The 17,795-nt window shown below is 47.6% G+C and overlaps 1 protein-coding gene across 1 annotated transcript in view; it reads left to right on the top strand.

Moving 5' to 3' along the window:
* The first annotated feature begins 501 nt into the window (after positions 1 to 501).
* Anpep (alanyl aminopeptidase, membrane) overlaps positions 502 to 17,795 on the top strand; it is a 44,186-nt gene continuing 26,892 nt past the window's right edge. Inside the window, exon 1 of the mRNA XM_031387087.1 lies at positions 502 to 603. The gene's annotated coding sequence lies outside the window, so the exon portion shown is untranslated. The remainder of the gene's footprint in view (positions 604 to 17,795) is intronic.

Below are 17,795 nucleotides of genomic sequence, written 5' to 3'. Positions count from 1 at the left end.
TTCCAAGACAGCCAGGGCTACACAGAGAAACCTTGTCTCAAAAACAAAACCAAAACAAAACAAAAACCAAAAAACAACAACAACGAAAAGCAAAAACAAGAAAAAGAAAAAGAAAAAGAAAAAGAAAAAGAAAAAGAAGACTTTGTGGCCATGGAATGGGAGTTCCTAGTTACCAAGGAAACTAAGTTTCCCTTCTTGGGTTCTTAGTCTTGTAATAAAAAAATTTAAATACAGACCCGGAAGAAAGCTTGAGGACGATTTTATTGGAGTTTGGAAGAAAATGACAGAACAGAGCTGGTGGTAAATCTTGGCAGCTGCCTGGAGGAGGAAGCCGGTGGAAAAGAAGAGAGAAGTTGGGGGGGGGGCGGTTGCTCAATGGTGATGAGCAAGCAATCACACGGTGGAAAAGGAGTGGGGGTGGGGCTTTGGGAAAAGGGAAAAGAGCCCAGGGAAAGCATGCTCCAGTTCCTGGCCAGCATGTAGGAGAGAGGGGTGAGTGGAGTGGGTGAGAACTTATTCTTTTCTGAGTTAAGACTCCGTGGGAACCATACAGGAAGGAAGGCCTGCCAACGGCCATCCCCCCAAGGAGGGGCTTCCGGAAGGGTAAGTACAGTATCTCTCTTCTCCCTCTCCTCTCTGTCTTCTGGAGAAGCAGCTTTCCTCAGGTATGAAGTCCTGGCCCCGTGACTGACAGGCCAGCTGGTTAACTCTTTTGTTTGTTTGGTTGGTTGGTTGGTTTTATTTTCTTGTTGTTGTCTTTGTTGTTGTCGTTGTTTTGAGACAGGGTTTCTCTGTGTAGCCCTGGCTGTCCTGGAACTCACTCTGTAGACCAGGCTGGCCTCGAACTCAGAAATCCGCCTGCCTCTGCCTCCCAAGTGCTGGGATTAAAGGCGTGCGCCACCACCCCCCAGGTTAACTCTTAAAAGGAGACAACAGTGTCATGTTTGGGGTATCTTAGAATGTAAGGTCCCTGCCCGGGGCTGGAGGTAAAACTCCTTTCTTCTGACCAAGAGAGAGGAAGAATCAGGAAGAAGTAGTTCTTCCATAATGGCTTCAACAAGGCCCAGCTGTCCCACTCAGGTAATTTAAATCCCAAGAGGCTTCCTTCGTCGTTACCAGGTGAACAGGAGGGAAGGGGTCCATCTCCAAGGGCTTCCAGGTCTGCGGACATGTTCCCAGCCACATAACTCTAGGGCTTTGGGCAGTGTGAGGGAGGAGATTGCCTTGGAATGGGTATACAGAGTAAGCCTTGGCCTAAGATGGTCCTAGGTAGTCCAACTAACCAGGGTCTGTCAGGGAAGAGGAAGGTTAAGTACTAATCGTGGGGATGGGGGAGGCAGTTGAAACAAGCTGTTCAGAATCCTACTCCAGAGGAGGATAGGATAGCCAACGTTTTGACACCAGGCTAGACCACTTCTTTGGTGACTGCTTTCATTAGTGACAGGTGTGCACAGTTCTCAGAAGACACCTGTAGGGTCACATCGTGAAGCGATGGCGATCCTTCTATTTTCATCCGGCAGGGGGCCATTCCCCAGGTAAGGGTTGTTCTTTCAGGTGACTTGGCACAAAACTGCTGCATGGGATGTGAACAAGAAAGAAATCACCAAGTTGTGGGGCCGTTTGTTACTGTGTAACAGAGCGCCAGACCTTAGGGAGGCCCGCCTCCCTTAGCATAACCGCCTCCGTGCTGGAAGTACCACAGCATTTCGACAGCCCTGCCTGCCAGAATGAGATCAAGGACCACCTCTGTCACATCCTGTAGTTCTGGGGAAGTCTCTAAATGGACTCATCTTGCTTTTTAGCTTCTGTAGTTCCACTTCTGACTAACTGTTCTTACTAGTCAACCCAGAACATGGTCTTTGCGCTCAAATGGTCATCCTGAGAGAGGCTTGGAGCTACACTGATTCCCCAATACCCAGCTAGCTAATAAAGACTTCCTACTGGCTCCAACCCTTGAATCCAAACAGTCTATGCTGGTGGATACCCACAGCTGCAGCCTGACAGCCTCCCCAAGCTGAGGTCTCGAGGGCATCATCACACACTGTGTCGGGAGTCCCGTATGTTTGAGTCAAATCTAAAATAACTCAGGAGTGAGGCAGCCTGACACATAAGGTTATGAGTGGTGTGATCTCATTAGTAGAGCGTGCTAACTATTCCCTAGTGACAGGAGAGCGCTGTCTGCCGGCGGTGTGGCAAGAGCAAATACAAAGGGAGGACCCAGTCAGCACTCTCAATGTGTTTCCTATTGTAACGTGACTGTCATTCACCACCATGTAATGTCAGAACTGCAAACATCCAATGTGAGTTCAGGCCAAAGACGAGTTGATAAAACTGGTTTTGTTTGCTTTGGGTCCGGGATGAGACCCAGGGCTAAGTAAGAACTCTATAACCAGACTCTTCAGAATTCTTCTTCCCTCAACCCCTACTCTTTCTCTCTGTTGTTGGTTTGGTTTGGTTTTGGTTTGTTTGTTTCTTTGTTTGCTTTTTTCCAAGACAGGGTTTCTCTGTGTAGCCCTGGCTGTCCTGGAATTCACTCTGTAGACCAGGCTGGCCTTGAACTCAGAAATCCGCCTGCCTCTGCCTCCCAAGTGCTGGGATTTACAAGTGTGTGCCACCACCGCCCGTCTTTGGTTTTTCCGTGTTTTGTTTTGTTTGGAGGCTGAGGAGAACCTTACACTCCTGGCCCTCAAGTCTCCAAGTTTCTGTGGTTACAGGTAGGTGCCCTCACCTGGCTAGAATTCATATTCACCTTATACAGCTGTGGCTAATGACTGGCTTGGAGATTAAGTCACCTACCTGCTAAGGGTTACATGGTTCTTATATGGCAGAAATCAACACAGTAAGATACCAGAGTGTGCTTGAATCCAAATCTTGTGCTTAATAACCCAGAATGAAAACGGGTTTTATCATTGTTGTTTAACTGTTAGCCCAGGCTGGTTTGGAACTCACAATCCCCCTGCCTCACCCTGCTGCACACTGGGATCACAGACACGTGCTACCACCCCAGTTTTGTAATGGTATTTGACTGGCAGACCAGGGGCCTCCAGGTGACAGGGCATTCCAGAGGCAGCTTCCATATAAGCCTAGCATTCTAAAAGAATAGAATGGGGTGGGAAGTGGGGGTGGAGGTCTGTTGCTGGGTTTGTTGAATGGGCAGAGGTCAGGTCCTAGAGTTACCATAGTAACCAAGGCCTTCTTAGGAAGGGAAGACCCAATAAGGCATAGGTGAGGTGCTGGGGCCCAGCTTGAATGTGCTTGGGACAGCCACTTGTTAAAATTCCACCATTTCATGGGTCAGTTGTTCAGCATAGCCATTGTGAAAAATTAAACTAGAGATGCTTATATTTCAAGCTTATTGAAAACAAGGGCTGGAGAGTTTGCAGTCACCCGTAACTCCAGCTCCAGGAGTCCAACACCTCTTCTGAACTCACCTGTATACACACCACACACACACACACACACACACACACACACACACACACACACACACACGCACATAATTAAAAATAAAGTAAGAGATGGCTCAGCGGTTAAGAGCACTTAACCTCTTCCAGAGGTCCTGAGTTCAATTCCCAGCAACTACATGGTAGTTTACAACCATCTCTATTGGGATCTGATGCCATCTTCTGGTTTGTCTAGAGAGAGAGCACTCATATACATAAAATAAATAAATCTAAAAAAAAGAAAGAAAGAAAGAAAAGAAAAACCAACAACAAAAAATAAACACATTGCCGGGCAGTGGTGGCACACGCCTTTAATCCCAGCATTTGTGAGGCAGAGGCAGACAGATTTCTGAGTTCGAGGCCAGCCTGGTCTACAGAGTGAGTTTCAGGACAGCCAGGGCTATACCTGTCTCAAACAACAACAACAAAAACAAACAAAAACAAACAAACAAATCTAAATATTAAAAAAATAAAGAAAGTCTTCAAAGACACATGCAAACTAACTAAAGTTTACTAAAGCAAAGGTAGGGAAGAGCTTGGTAGAACACTTGCCTAGCATGTGAAAGTCCTGGGTTCCTTTGGAGTACCACACAACCCAGGGTGTGGTGACATTTGTCTGTACTGCCAGTACTCAGAAGTTAGAGATAGGAGCATCAGAAGTTCAAGGCCATCCTTAGCTACATAAGGAGTTCAAAGTCCCCCTAGGATACAAGAGAATCCATCTTTAAAATAGTAAGAGTAAAAGTGGGCTAGGGAATAGGGAATTAGCTGCATGGGGGCCTAGGTCTGATCCTAGAAGCCTCTATAAACAGGCAAAGATAGAGCCTGGAGAAAAGGCCCGGTGCTTAAGAGGGAATGTATGCTGCTCTTGCCGAGCGACGACAGCCTGAGTTCAGCTCCTGGCATCCACATCCAGCAGTCAGCACACCAAGATAGCAGACCCAAGCGTATGCCCAGCTCCAGGGAATCTGACATCATCTTCCTGACCCCGAGGTCACCTGCACTCACATGCCCTATCCCCATGGCTACATACAATTAAATTACAAATAGATCTTTTTTTCCAAAAGATGAAGATAATATTAAAAGCCCACCATCCATCACCGATGTGACATACTTGCTTCTTGGGGTGATGGGGCCTGTTGATTTGCACAGTGGGACTGTGCAGAGTGGAGCTCCTAGCCCTTGCTTCTCAACTCCATCTTCTGCAACAGCTGGACACTTGATCAGTTGGATCACCAATGTCATGGAAATTGGCAAATGTTAAAGCTACAGCTGCCCCACCCCTTGGCATGTTTACTGTATCATTGCTGACCCTTTGGGCCACCTAAATGGGGAGAGGGTGTGGAAAGCTCAGGTCTGGAGCTGAGGGTGACAAGCAGAGCCTGAGGCTGGCTGGTCCAAGATGTCTGTCATCATCCTAAATGGCTAGTGTGCCCCGAGTCCTGCTGCATGAGTGGATTTTGATTATGTGTTTCTCGACATACCCCAGTGAGGTAAAGAGCTATAATTGGCTGCAAGTGAGGGAACTGAGGCACAGAGATATTTACACAGCATCACCCGGTCATTAGGTGTCATATCCAAAACACAAAGCTGGACCCTAGCCTACTGTCCTGGAGTGGGCTTCATCCACCCACAGGCCTGTTCTTCTGAGCAATCAGTTCTGGAGGCCATGTGTCATGCAGATCAATATGCTGGAGCAGGTACCCCAGGGCCCAGGCAGGTGGGCCTTTTCCCAAAGTAACCTGGAGCAGTGTCCAGGGCCAGGCTAGTTGGGCAGAGTGTTAGCATTCTGTCTAAACTCCATCCCACAGTCACCTGGCTGCTGCCACCTCCCCACAGTTACTTGGCAGCAGTCAGGTAGGCCTGGTCTACTATAAAAGGGGCTGCTTGCCCCCTCCTCTCTCTCCTACTCTTGCTTCCTGCTTGCTTCTCTCTTGCCCTCTTGGCCCCTTCCCTTCCCCCTCTCTCCACACACTCGTGGCCATGGCCAGCCTCTACTTCTCTCTCTCTCTCTCTCTCTCCCTCTCTCTTCTTTCTCTGCCTCTACTACCCTCTTAACTCCCCTCCCCATGCCCTGAATAAACTCTATTCTATACTATACCATCGTGTGACTGGTCCCTCAGGGGAAAGGGATGGCTTGGCGTGGGCCCACTGAGGCACCACCCCCCATACCTTACCACACCCCCGTAGAACATATCCCTCTACCTCTTTATCTTTTTATAAACACATCATCTGGTGCGGTTCCAAAGAGAATGCCATGTGTTCTTTTTCCGTTTTGTCTCTGTGACAAAAATTCCCAAAAGAATCAACTTAAGGGGAAGAAGATAAATAACTCTCTCCAGTGTTTGTCTCTCTCAGGGGGGAGCCCTGTAGAATGCTAGTGCTGACTGAGGCGGAGCTCCATGTCTTGACAGACTAGGGAAGCAGAGAGCTGGATGAACCTGAGGGACCAATGCTACCTAGGACCCATATCCATCCCCAGAGTACCGTGGCCTCCCAAAAGAGCTCCACCAGCTGACTTAAGTGTTCAACCAACCGGGAGCTTGTGCTTGTGGGGACCTCACATGCAAACCATGACGTTCTGGGACAGAGCAACCAAAAGACATCCTGTGAGGACTCACCAAGCACACAGCTAACCATGTCTCAACACTGCTATCCTGACAGCTGGCCTAGTGTGAGGCTCTGTGCCACACAGGCTGGCTTCTTTCCTGCCCTGGGAAGGGGTTAGATGAAGTGTGCCTGAGAACCATCCCTTATCAGCAAAGAGGAATTTTGTGATTCAGAGGGAAGTAGCCACACTGGCAGTGGGTAAGGAGGCAAGAGAAGCTGGGCCTGGGGTGTGGCTCACACAGGGGTAGTTCTGAAGGTTGATAAAGTTGTGGAAAAGGGCACAGTGAGGCCTACCCAGCTGTAAGAGGACAGAGGGACCCCTGGCAAGCTTGAGAGGCCATGAGGGGCTACTGAGGCCTCACTCAAGAACAGAGTTAGCTCATGAAGTAGCAGGTTCAGCACTGGGCACATCCAAGATTGATTGAAAAAATGGAGAGGCCGGCAGCTTGTAGGTGGTGACAGGGCCCCTGTCCAAGGATGAGCATCAGTGGCAGCCAGCATAGAGACATGATGATGGGTCCATCTGAACATACACTTGCAAGTTGCATGGGGCGCGGAGAGGCTAGTTCAGGGGTTAGGTTTGGGCAGGACTTTCCTGGCCTTGATTGGCAATGGGGGATGGTATCCAGGAGCTGGTGAGTCCAAGGAAGAGGTAGGACGGGCACGATGACAAGATGGGGAGGGATACCTTGTTGTATGTGGCAGAGGTGGGGTTTTTGGAGAGGTGGAGGTCATGAAAGCTGAACAGGAAGGAATTTAGGGGTAGGTCAGTGAGGCAGACACATGTGGGGGAGGGGTGGTGTGGAGGTCCTAGAGGCCCGAGAGTGGCTCTGGGGGTAGAGGTGAGTGACAGGCTGCAGACCAACTGAGAGAATTCCCACAAAGGCTTCAGGCTATTGAGATAGGGTGGGAAGGGCATGCAGGGGAGACAGGTTGGAGCAGGTCTCCCTGGGTGAGAAAGGAGGCGTTCTTGCAGGTAGGACATCTGGTGATTCTTTTTCTTCCTGATGCTGAAGGCAAGGGAAGCCACAGAGTGGGTGGGTGGAGGCTGACTGGCGGGGCGGAGCTCAAGAATGAGAATGGCGAGCTAACAGACAGCACCAAAAGGTCGTCTCTACTTCCTGCTCTTAGTTTTATTCAGGGGGGAAAATCGTCTTATATTCAATGACAAGTATCCTTAAAAGAAAAACAGGGACGCTGTGCATTCACGAAGGGAGAGATTGGAGACTGAGAGACTGAGGAATGCACCTCTCGGGGTCGGGGCCTCCCCTCATGACCCCTAACAGGCTGTGTCCAGGGGTGCTAAAAGGGCATGTTGCAGGGATTCCTCTGCCAGCCCTAGGCAGCGCCAGCCAGGGCATGAAGGCAAGACTGGCCTGGGCAGGTCTTTCCTCCCTGAAGTTATTTTCTCAGCGATCTGTCACAGCAAAGGGTAGATGACCTAAACAACACTTTCTGGCAAGGCGGTTTCAGGACAGGAGTGCCGGGAGGGCTCTTGGGCTGCAGGAGGGGTGGGTAACCAAGGAAACGCTGTGGGAAACGCCTGAGCAGTGGATTCCTGGGATGGGAGTCGTCATCTCTAGTTTGAATAGCCAAGAAGGTCAGTGGCAGCCTTTTTTGGGTCATTCATGTCCTGGGGTTTCCGTCCTGCTGACTGGGCCACTTGGAGAATGCCTCAGGCCCTCGGTGAGCAGGTTTCCTTACCTCAGAAGTAGGTTGTTGAAGTCCCATTGTTTTGCTTGAGACTGGATCTCATGTAGCCCAGGCTGGCCTTAATCTCATTGTATAGCCAAGGATGGCTTTGATTTCATTTTTTGTCTTTGTTTGTTTGTTTGTTTTTTGTTATTGTTTTATTTTTGAGACCAGATTTCTCTAAGTAGTCCTGGCTGTCCTGGAGTTCATTCGGTAGACCAGGCTGGCCTTGAATTCAGAGATCTGCCTGCCTCTGCCTCCCAAGTGTTGGAATTAAAGGGGTGTGCTACCAGGCCTGGCTGATGATCTTGAATTCCTGATTCACCTGCCTTCACTTCTAAGTCCTTGGGATTCCAGGCTTTACCCACCACCTGGCAAATAGAACTATAGAACTTTATTTCTACCCCCCTCTTTTTCCTTCTCTCTCTCTCTCTCTCTCTCTCTCTCTCTCTCTCTCTCATATCATCATCATCATCATCATCATCGAAAGAGTATCTTTTTATGTAGTCTTGGCTGTTTTGGAACTCACCGTATAGACCAGGCAGGCCTTGAACTCACAGAACTCTGCCGGCCCATGCTCCTGAGTGCTGGAATTAAATGTGTATGCCATCATGCCTGGCTTAGACCTCTAGTCTTAACTTTCTCATCCTGGAGCCAGGATGTCTGTGCTCCCCAAAACTCTCTCCAGGTTCCTGAGTGACACCCAGAGCTACATTCCCCTGGATCTTTATTTCTATGGAAGTTGGCCTTCCTCTGTTCATCCTCAGTGTTACCCATGTGGATTTTAAATGCTTAGCAGCTAGAGGCATTGCAGGGTTCAAAATGAAAACATGAGTCCTCTTGTTCAAAAAATGGCTGGGTGTGGTGACACAGGCCTGTAACTTCAGCATTTGACAGACCACAGGCCTGTAACTTCAGCATTTGACAGACCAAAGTAGAAAAATTATCAGTTCAAGACTGGCCTGGGATACATAGAGTTCCAGCCAGCTGGGGCTACAGAGTAAAACTGTGTCAAAGGAGAAAAAGAATGTATAAAGTATCTGAAATGGGGTCCCACAAACTGTCAAACTATACACAGGGCCTTCAGGGGGTGAATGGGAATATGGAGGCTGGCTTGCCTTCTTCTCTGTCTAGGAGCTTTGCAGCCTGGCCCTACTACAACACCAGGAAGGACTGAAATCGTACGGGTGCAGTTCACGGCTGTGTGTCATGGGGTCCAAGGAATGTGACTATTAGAATTATCATTGTGGTGGTGAGGTCAGCACCCTGCCCCTGCCCGGTGACCTCAGCCAAGTCACTTGATCTCTGGGCTTAGTTCTTAACATGTGATGGATGACATGCATCTTCTAAGGACCACAGCCTTAGGACGGGGATTTGGCCTCTGTGTAGGAGACAAAAGGCAGGAAAAAAATCCTTGCCACAGACTTGAAACACTCCAGAAATCTGTCTGGAAGCTACTGCAAGCTGTGGTGCTCCTAGGAAGATCTTGTCACCCTTCCATAGAGAGCCAACACTTCATCCTGGGCAGTCACTGTAGGAATACCCTTATGACACTTTAATGCTATCTGGTGCCCCTTGCCCAGCTTCACCCCTACACGAGACAGATGTTTTGGATGAAGGAGCCCTGTCTAGCTGACCTAAGATAAACAGATATTTCATTTGGGACCAAATCCGCAGAGGTGTCATGCTCTGAGGGTTTCAGATTGTCCCATCGTATAAAGGAAGAAGACGATGGCTGTGGGGTGGTAAGTGACCACGCAAAGCCAGTGGCCCAACTTGTGAGTGTCGGACAATGGTTGCAGACATTTGTCTGCCTGCCAAGCTCGGACCCTACGGAGAACTTGCATGTCCCTGGAGCTCCTACGACATGCGGCCTTCAGCTGAGGCAGAAGCAGAGTGCTCAGGGGATCTGCAGAGGGGTGCAGGACTCAGCCTGGCTGTCTGGGGGCCTCTCCCCATCTCATCGCCTCCCACTGGGCTCCACGCCCATTTTGTCCCCTCCATACTTGCAGCTATAGCAACAGGCTCTTTTCCACTTCCTGTCTCTCTGGAGAAAGTTCTCTTTAAACGTTCCTCTCTGCCTCTCTGTTTTGTTTTCTTCTTCCAAAAAGCTGTTTTCAATTAATTTCATAATAAAAACCATACCAAATTCTTGAAGACAACAGCATCGAGAAATTATTTTTGAAAACTAGCTCAGGAAGGGCTTACCCAGCTCCGTCTGCCTGGCCCAGCAGTGCCCCAGTGCCCATCTCTTTAACCTTCCTCCCAGGATCCCTCCATGTCCCTCTCACCAGGTCTCTGGAAACTACCCCCAAACTGTCCCTTCCCAATGCCCCCCACCCTGTCACTGTCTACAGCCGTCTATAGAGCCCCTGCCATCCCATTACCCAGCCTGCCTCACACTCCCTCAGATCTGTAGAGCCCCTGCCATCCCATTACCCAGCATGCCTCACACTTGATGCTTTTGCTACAAGATGGATCTGCTCTGTCTGGATTCTTTTTGCTCAAACGCCATCAGAGATTTGTCGTGTCCCGGAGATATAGACTGGATCACTGAGCCTCACTGCCCACCAGGCAGTTGATTCTGCCTCTGTGTATGCTGGCCCCTCTGTGATAGACTCTGTTTCAGAGTTGGAGGGAAAATGCCGGTGCAGGAAGACAAGACAGAGAGAAGAGGTGGGAAAGCCCCAGGTTGCAGGGAGCAACCCACCAGGGGCTTACAGACAGACATATGCATTGGGTAGGGGTAAAACAGGAGCATCCAGCACCTCAAAGCTGGAGGAGGTGTGTGCAAATGCTCAGTCTACCTCAGGAGACAAAGGAGGCACGTTGCCAGCTGGACTATCCCTGGGCTTTCCCAAAATGCAACATCAGTGGAGACAGCTAGGGTGCCATTGTTCACTGCTGGGCATAAAACTCTCCACTATCTTTTTTTTCCCCCTTCTCACTCTGGCCCCACTTGCTCCTCCGCTGACTATCTTACGGACTCTATTTATCCTATAGGGTCAGGTCACATGGTGGATGTGGTGGCTTATCTTTATTCTCACCATGACTGGGTGTGCCTATGGGGTGTTTCCAGAAAGGTTTAGCTGAAGTAGGCCGCAGCATCCCCCTGGACTGAATAAAAAGAAGAAACCCAGCCTCTTCCTAATCACAGATACTGTGTAACCAGCTGCCCCACATACCTGCTGCCTCCTTAATAGACTTTCTTAAAATGGGAGCCAAAATAAACGCTCCTCCTCCTCCTTCTTCTTCCTCCTTACCCCTTCTCCTCCTCCTCTTTCAGGAGAGGGTTTCTCTCTGTAGCCCTGGCTGTCCTGTTTAGACTAGGCTGGCCTTGAACTCACAGAGATCTATCTGCCTCTGTTTTCTGAATGCTGGGCTTAAAGGCAAGAGCAGCCACCACTGGGCAAACTCTTCTCTCCTTAAGTTGCTTTTGTCAGATATTTTTGCCCAAACAATGAGAAAAATAACACCGTGAACAAGATGTTGCTCATGCCTAAGATGGCTACCCAGGTCAAGCCGTATCTGTCCAACCACTCTTCTCCTCTGTTGGAAGAACTTATCCGTCAAGACTCCACCCAATTAGGTCCCCTATCTGCTGATCTGGAGACTGTCTGCAGGTCACATTGAGGGACTTTCCTTGCTGTTGTGACAAGTGTGTGACCCTTGGTTCTGACAGGTGAAAAGCAGGGTCCTGTGCCCTCAGGATCAAACTGGCACTAAGGGGCCACACAAAAGCCTTCTACCTGCCATGTCATCACCTTCCTCCAACTCTGTCTCCTCCCTTTTCTCTCTCTCCATGCAGAGGTTGAACCCAACCCAAGGTCTGGCATACACTGAACACAGGCTTCCCTGGAGTCCTTTTTAAAGTAATATCCCGATAGTTTGGGTAGCGATGGGAGAGTGTTTCAAAACTAGTATGAATTTCAAAGAATTTATCCAAGAACATAGAGAAAACAATTGCTCTTCTCCTCTAATGGCCTCCTGCGTCAGGCTGGCCCGAGGAGGCCAAGAGGGCTGATGGTGTGCCAAGTCTCATTTCTATTTTCTTGGCACTCATAGCCAGGTGCAAGTTAGTGTCTCTAGGAAGTGGTTACTCTCTTTTGTTGTTGTTGTTTTGGAGACAGGGTTTCTACGTGTAGCTCTGGCTTCCTTAGAACTCACTGTATAGACTGGGCTGGCCTCTAGATCAGAGATTCACCTGCCTCTGCCTCCTGAGTGCTGGACTAAAGGTGTGCACCACCATGCTGGGTTGGGAAGTACTATTTTGTGTGTGTGTATGTGTGTGTCTGTGAAGAAGTGTCACAGGAATACATGAATGCTACATTGGAACTTGCTAAGTTTTAAATTATTTTATTCTATGTGTTTGTGAGTGTTTTTGCTTGCATGTATGTCTGTGTGCCTCATGCATGCCCGGTGTCTGCAGAAGTCAGAAGAGGGCATTAGATCCCCCTGAACTGAGGTTACGGTTATTTGTGACCAGTCATAAGGGTGCTGGGATCTAAACTCAGGTTCTCAACAAGAGCTACAAGAGATTTTTCACTATTGAACCATTTCAACTTGCTTTTTTGTTGTTGTTTGTTGTTTGTGTTTTGTTTTTGTTTTGTTCAATACAGGGTTTCTCTGTATAGCCCTGGCTGTCCTGGAACTCACTCTTTAGACTAGACTGGCCTTGAACTCAGAAATCCACCTGCCTCTGCCTCCCAAATGCTGGGATTAAAGGCATGTGTCACCACTGCCTGGCTTGTAACTTGCTTTTTGTAACTTAAAAATATACTGCGGTTATCGGGCCCTGTGTTACATGCCTGTGTTCCCGGCACTGGGAGGCAGAGGTAGGAGGCTAAAGAGTTCAGGTGAGGTCACATAGGAAGTTTAAACCCAGCCATGGTACACTTTCCTGTGGAGTGTTCATCAGCCGACTGGACAGCATGGTGGTTAATAGTCATTCTCAGTGTCACTAGACTTGGAATCTTATAGGAAGGAGACACCCTCAGAAAGTCAGAGGTGTGTCCATCCCTAATGTGATTTAGTTCCCAGAAGAAAAACTCCTCCTGAATGCGTGGGCTGGAATAAAAAGCGAGATAAGAGAAATAAAGCTGGGCACCAGTTCTCTTTGCATCCTAACTACGGGTTCGGTGTGGGCAGTCACCTTGCCTTCTTGCCACCAAGCCTTCCCCACATGAAGCACTGGATCCTCTCTCAAACCCAGAGCCAAGACAAACCCTTCCTTCCTTAAGCTGTTTTCGTCAGGTGTTTTGGACACAGCGGTAAGAACAAGCAAGCCATACAGACATTTGTAAAAAGGAACACTGGCAATAAATCCTATCCTGTCTATTAGTCCTGGCTCCTCCCACCCCATGTTTTTAGCATAAATTCCCCCAAACAGGGTTGCAGGCTCACAAAGTATATGCATTTAAACTTTATATACCTTGCAGTTTTTCTGTCTCAATAGAACAAGTCACTTGTCCCCTAGGAGTATGTGAAAGTTCCATACCCTGCCCAATTCTAGATGTTGGGAATGAGTCGAAACAGTTGCCAAGATCACAGGCGGAAACTCATTGTTTTTGATGCAGTTTCCTGAACATAATCAAGGCTGGCCATCTTAGCTGTGTCCACAGGCCTTTTCATTTCCTCTTCTGAGAACTTTAGATTCCAATCCTTTGTCCAGTTTATATTGTGTGTGTTTCTCAAACACCTTGTGAGGTCTTTTGAACATTGTTGATATTAATCTCACTGTTTATGTGTGTCAAATTATTTGTAGGGGCAGGGTGGAGGGGAGTGGTGCTAGGGACCTAACCCAGAGCTTCAGAGATGCTAAGCTTTTGCTCTATGCTCACCTCCAGCTTAGTCATAAATATCCAGTTACAAGCAGAAATTTGCATATGAGATATTTAACTTCAAAGCATATTGAAAAGAGCAACAGGGCTAGGCTGGATCAGTGGATAAGTGGATAAGAGTATAACCCACTCTTGCAGAGAATCTCTCTCTCTCTCTCTCTCTCTCTCTCTCTCTCTCTCTCTCTCTCTCTCTCACTCACACACACACACACACACACACACCATGCTCACAGCAGCTTGAAACCACTTATAACTCCAGCTCCAGAGGGTTCAATAACATCTTCAGGCCATGGAGGGCACTTGCACTCACAAGCACAAACCCACAGACAGTCAAGCACTTAGTTACATAATTTAAAAGTAAAAAAAAAAATTTCAAGATAGGGTTTCCCTGTGTAGCCCTGGCTGTTCTGGAACTCACTCTGTAGACCAGGCTGCCTCCAACTCAGAGATCAAGCCGCCTCTGCCTCCTAAGTGCTGGGATTAAAGGTGTGTGCTACCACACTTGGCTTTTTTTTTTTTTTTAATTACGACAACCCTTGAACATACCCACCTCCAAGCCTCCATGCCCACCACTGTGACTAGTTCTCTCACACCAACAGAACATTCCTTTTGTCTTCCCATGTGGTGTTGTTTGTTTTTTTCTTTTCTTGAGTTTATTTGTTTACCTTTCTCTTATCTATTTTACGTATATAGCTTTGTGTGTGTGTGTGTGTGTGTGTGTGTGTGTGTGTGTGTGTGCAGTACCCATGTAGGCCAGAAGAGGGCACTGGATTTCTTCCACTACGCACTGCAAACAGCCGAAGTCCCTTGGAGGAATGACCAATGCGCTTAACTGCTGAACTATCTCTCCTGTCCCCTCTCCATTTTATTCTTTTGAGGTTGGGTCTCATAGATCTTAGACTAGCCTCAAATGTGTTGTGTAGACAAGGATGACCTTACAGTTCTGACGCTGTCTCTGCCTCCTGAGTTCTGAAGCTATGGGTGTATGCTACTGCACCTGATGGGGATGAACTCAGGCCTTCCTGCAGGCTAGGCAAACGTTCTACCAACTAAGCAACACCTTCTGCCCCTCCTATTTGAGACAGGACCTTGCTGAGTAGTTCATTTACACCTTGAGCTTGAGGCAATCCTCCTGCCTCAGCCTCTAGAGTGTTGAGATACAGGGGTTCCCAATGCCACATTACCATGAGCAGCCCTTGTGATGGGTGTTGTGTTTTGTTTTGTTTTCCAATGGAGGAAATTTTGCATTTAGTTATTCAGACTTTCCTTTTTGTGGCATCTGGATTTTTTTTTTTTTAAATAAAACTTTAAAAGGTCTTCATAATTAATAGCTAAACAGAGCAAAAAAAAAAATGTCCTTCAAGTGCCTCTAATACATGATCTACTATTTTTAAATGATGGCCCAGTGCCTCATTCTCAGAGTGAGACCCATAATTAATTTAACCAAACCCTTGATCACTGAGCATTCAGCTGGTTCTGTTTCCCTATGTTAAGTCAGTCATGCTGTGCCCCTGGTTCTCAGGCCCACTGATGTCAAAGGGAAACCCCAGACATCAAGTTTCTTCATCTGTAACTTGACTGTGGGCTGGGGATGTGGTTCAGTTGGTAGTGTGCTTTTCCTATGCACAAGGCCCTGAGTTCCAACTCCAGCACCCTATAAACTGAGCATGGCTGCACATCTGCAAGCCCAGCCACTGGGAGACAGAGGCAGGGGGACCAAGAAACCATGATCGTCCTCGACTTCTCGGCAAGTTTGAGGCCAACCTAGACTACAGGAGACCTTGTCTCAAACAAACAAACAAACAAACAAACACCTTGGACTTTCATATTGCTGTTTCTCTGGTCTTCTTATGTAGCTTGACTCTTGATTTAACTTAATTTATATCTAAGTAAATACTGTGCTCATTCATATGGTTTAACAAGGATAGGCCTGGTGAGATGGCTTAGTGGATAAGGCACTTGCTCCTAAGGGTAACTACCTGAGTACACTCCACACATGTACCAAGACATGTACGTCTCACACACACACACACATGTGGGGAGTGGTGGAGCTGAAGAGGCATTCGCCATGGCAAGATGGCGCCTACTTCCGCTGTCAACTCCTAGTAAACAACGGTTTGCGAATGTGTGTAGAGAACTGTTTGCGCATGTGCGTAGAGTGAAAAGACGCCATGTCACGGCCCATTCCGGGTCGTTACGTGGGGTGATGAGCAAACAGCTAATCATGGGCGGACACACCGCACTGTGGGCGGACACACCGCACTGTGGTGTATATAAGCAGTGCTGATTATTGGTTCGGCCTCTTTTTCCCTCTGGGAGAGGGCAGTAAACGTCGCTGCAGAAGGATCCTAGTGTCCGTGTGTCTTCTTCTTCCTGGAGAGAAGACTGCGCGGGCTACACACACACAAGTATTTTATATCCATACCTACAGATTGATGATAGATGGATAGATTGAGATAGAACAGAAGGATACATGGAAAAATCTCTGACCTTGTTCATCGGTTTCCCTGGGAAACAAGCAATGTTGTCAGTTTCATGTGCGTCTTTCCAGCTCTCATACACACGGATGAAAACAAGATATGGGTCTATGTACTTTTTCCCCTTAAAAATATGTGACTGGGTGTGGTGGCATAAATCTGTGATCCAGCACTCTGTTGCTGAGGCAGGAAGAGCACTGTGAGTTCAAGGCCAGCCTGAGCTACAATTGAGTTTCAAAGCAGCCTGAGCCATAGATGAAACTGTGTCCTCAAACACACACACACACACACACACACACACACACACACACCTCACACATACATGCTCCCCCACTACACAGAGAGACACACACACATACATAATGCACACATATATACACACACATATACATAACACACACACACACATATACCTCACACACACACACTACTTCTTCATGTATCTCTGGGATTGTTCCCTAGTGTATAACCTGTGTGTTACAGCTGTATCCACAGTGGCAGGCAGTTAAGTTCAATCATCTTACCTCTCCATTTAGGAAACTTCCAGCTATAAATAATGTTGCATAGGAAAATCATCTCAGTTCCTCATCTCACATGTGCTCTGTAGGATACAATTCTGAAAGTCCTGGCTCGAAGGGAGATGCGATTGTCATGATGAATATTGCAAACCAAGCCATCTCTGTGGATGCTCAGTTGGTTGCACAACCAGCCACAAGGACGGAGGGACCTGTTTCCTTCCTCCCCCTACTCTGTCCACTGTCCCACTCAAAAGCTTGGGGCTTTGTGGTTGTTGTTTTCTTTATTCAAGACAGGGTTTCTCTGTGTAGCCCTGGCTGTCCTAGAATTTGCTCTGTAGACCAGGCTGGCCTCAAACTCAGCGATCGGCTGACCCCAGCCTTCGCAACCAGCTTTATTGTTGTTGTTGCTGCTGCTGATAATGTTAATGATAAAAATCTGTGAGCTACACAGAGTTTTCAGTGTAGCTCAGGCTGACCTTGAAGTAGAGATCCCCCTGCATCAGCAAGGATTACAGACATAGGATACACCCCTTAGTTAACAAGTCACTCACTTCTTCACTCATCCCTCACTTCTCCTCAGACTCTCTGGGTTTTGAGCCTCTGTGTGCTAGATAAGTATTTTATCACTGAACTAGGAGCAAAATCAACAACAACAAAAATCTTGTAATTAAAAATCTTTATTTACTTTATCAAGAGTTATCAAAAAAAATTTTAAAAAATTAAAAAAAAAGAGTTATCAAGCATCTTGCATATGCCTACCATCCCAGTACTTGGGAGGTAGAGGCAAGAGAATTATAAATTCAAGTCAGCCTTTGGCTACATACAAGTCAGCTGGGAATTAGAAGCTGACCAGCTTGGGCTAAAGGAGACAATGTCTTAAAAAAAAAACAAAAAACAGCCGGGCAGTGGTGGTGCATGCCTTTAATCCCAGCACTTGGGAGGCAGAGGCAGGTGGATTTCTGAGTTCGAGAGCAAAGTGGTCTACAGAGTGAGTTCCAGGACAGCCAGAGCTACACAGAGAAACCCTGTCTCAAAAAACCAAACCAAACCAAACCAAACCAAAAACAAACAAACAAAACAAAAACAAAAAACAGGGCTGGAGAGATGGCTCAGCAGATAAGACCGAATGCTCTTCCAGAGGTCCTGGCCACACCCACTTTTTACACAGGCGCTGGGGAATCTAAATCAAATTCTTTTTTTTTTTTTTTTTTTTTT

Source organism: Mastomys coucha, unplaced genomic scaffold (genome assembly GCF_008632895.1).
Source record: "Mastomys coucha isolate ucsf_1 unplaced genomic scaffold, UCSF_Mcou_1 pScaffold21, whole genome shotgun sequence".
Lineage (NCBI taxonomy): Eukaryota > Metazoa > Chordata > Mammalia > Rodentia > Muridae > Mastomys > Mastomys coucha.
Note: the sequence above shows the minus strand (reverse complement) of the source record. Positions and strands in the feature narration are given on the sequence as shown.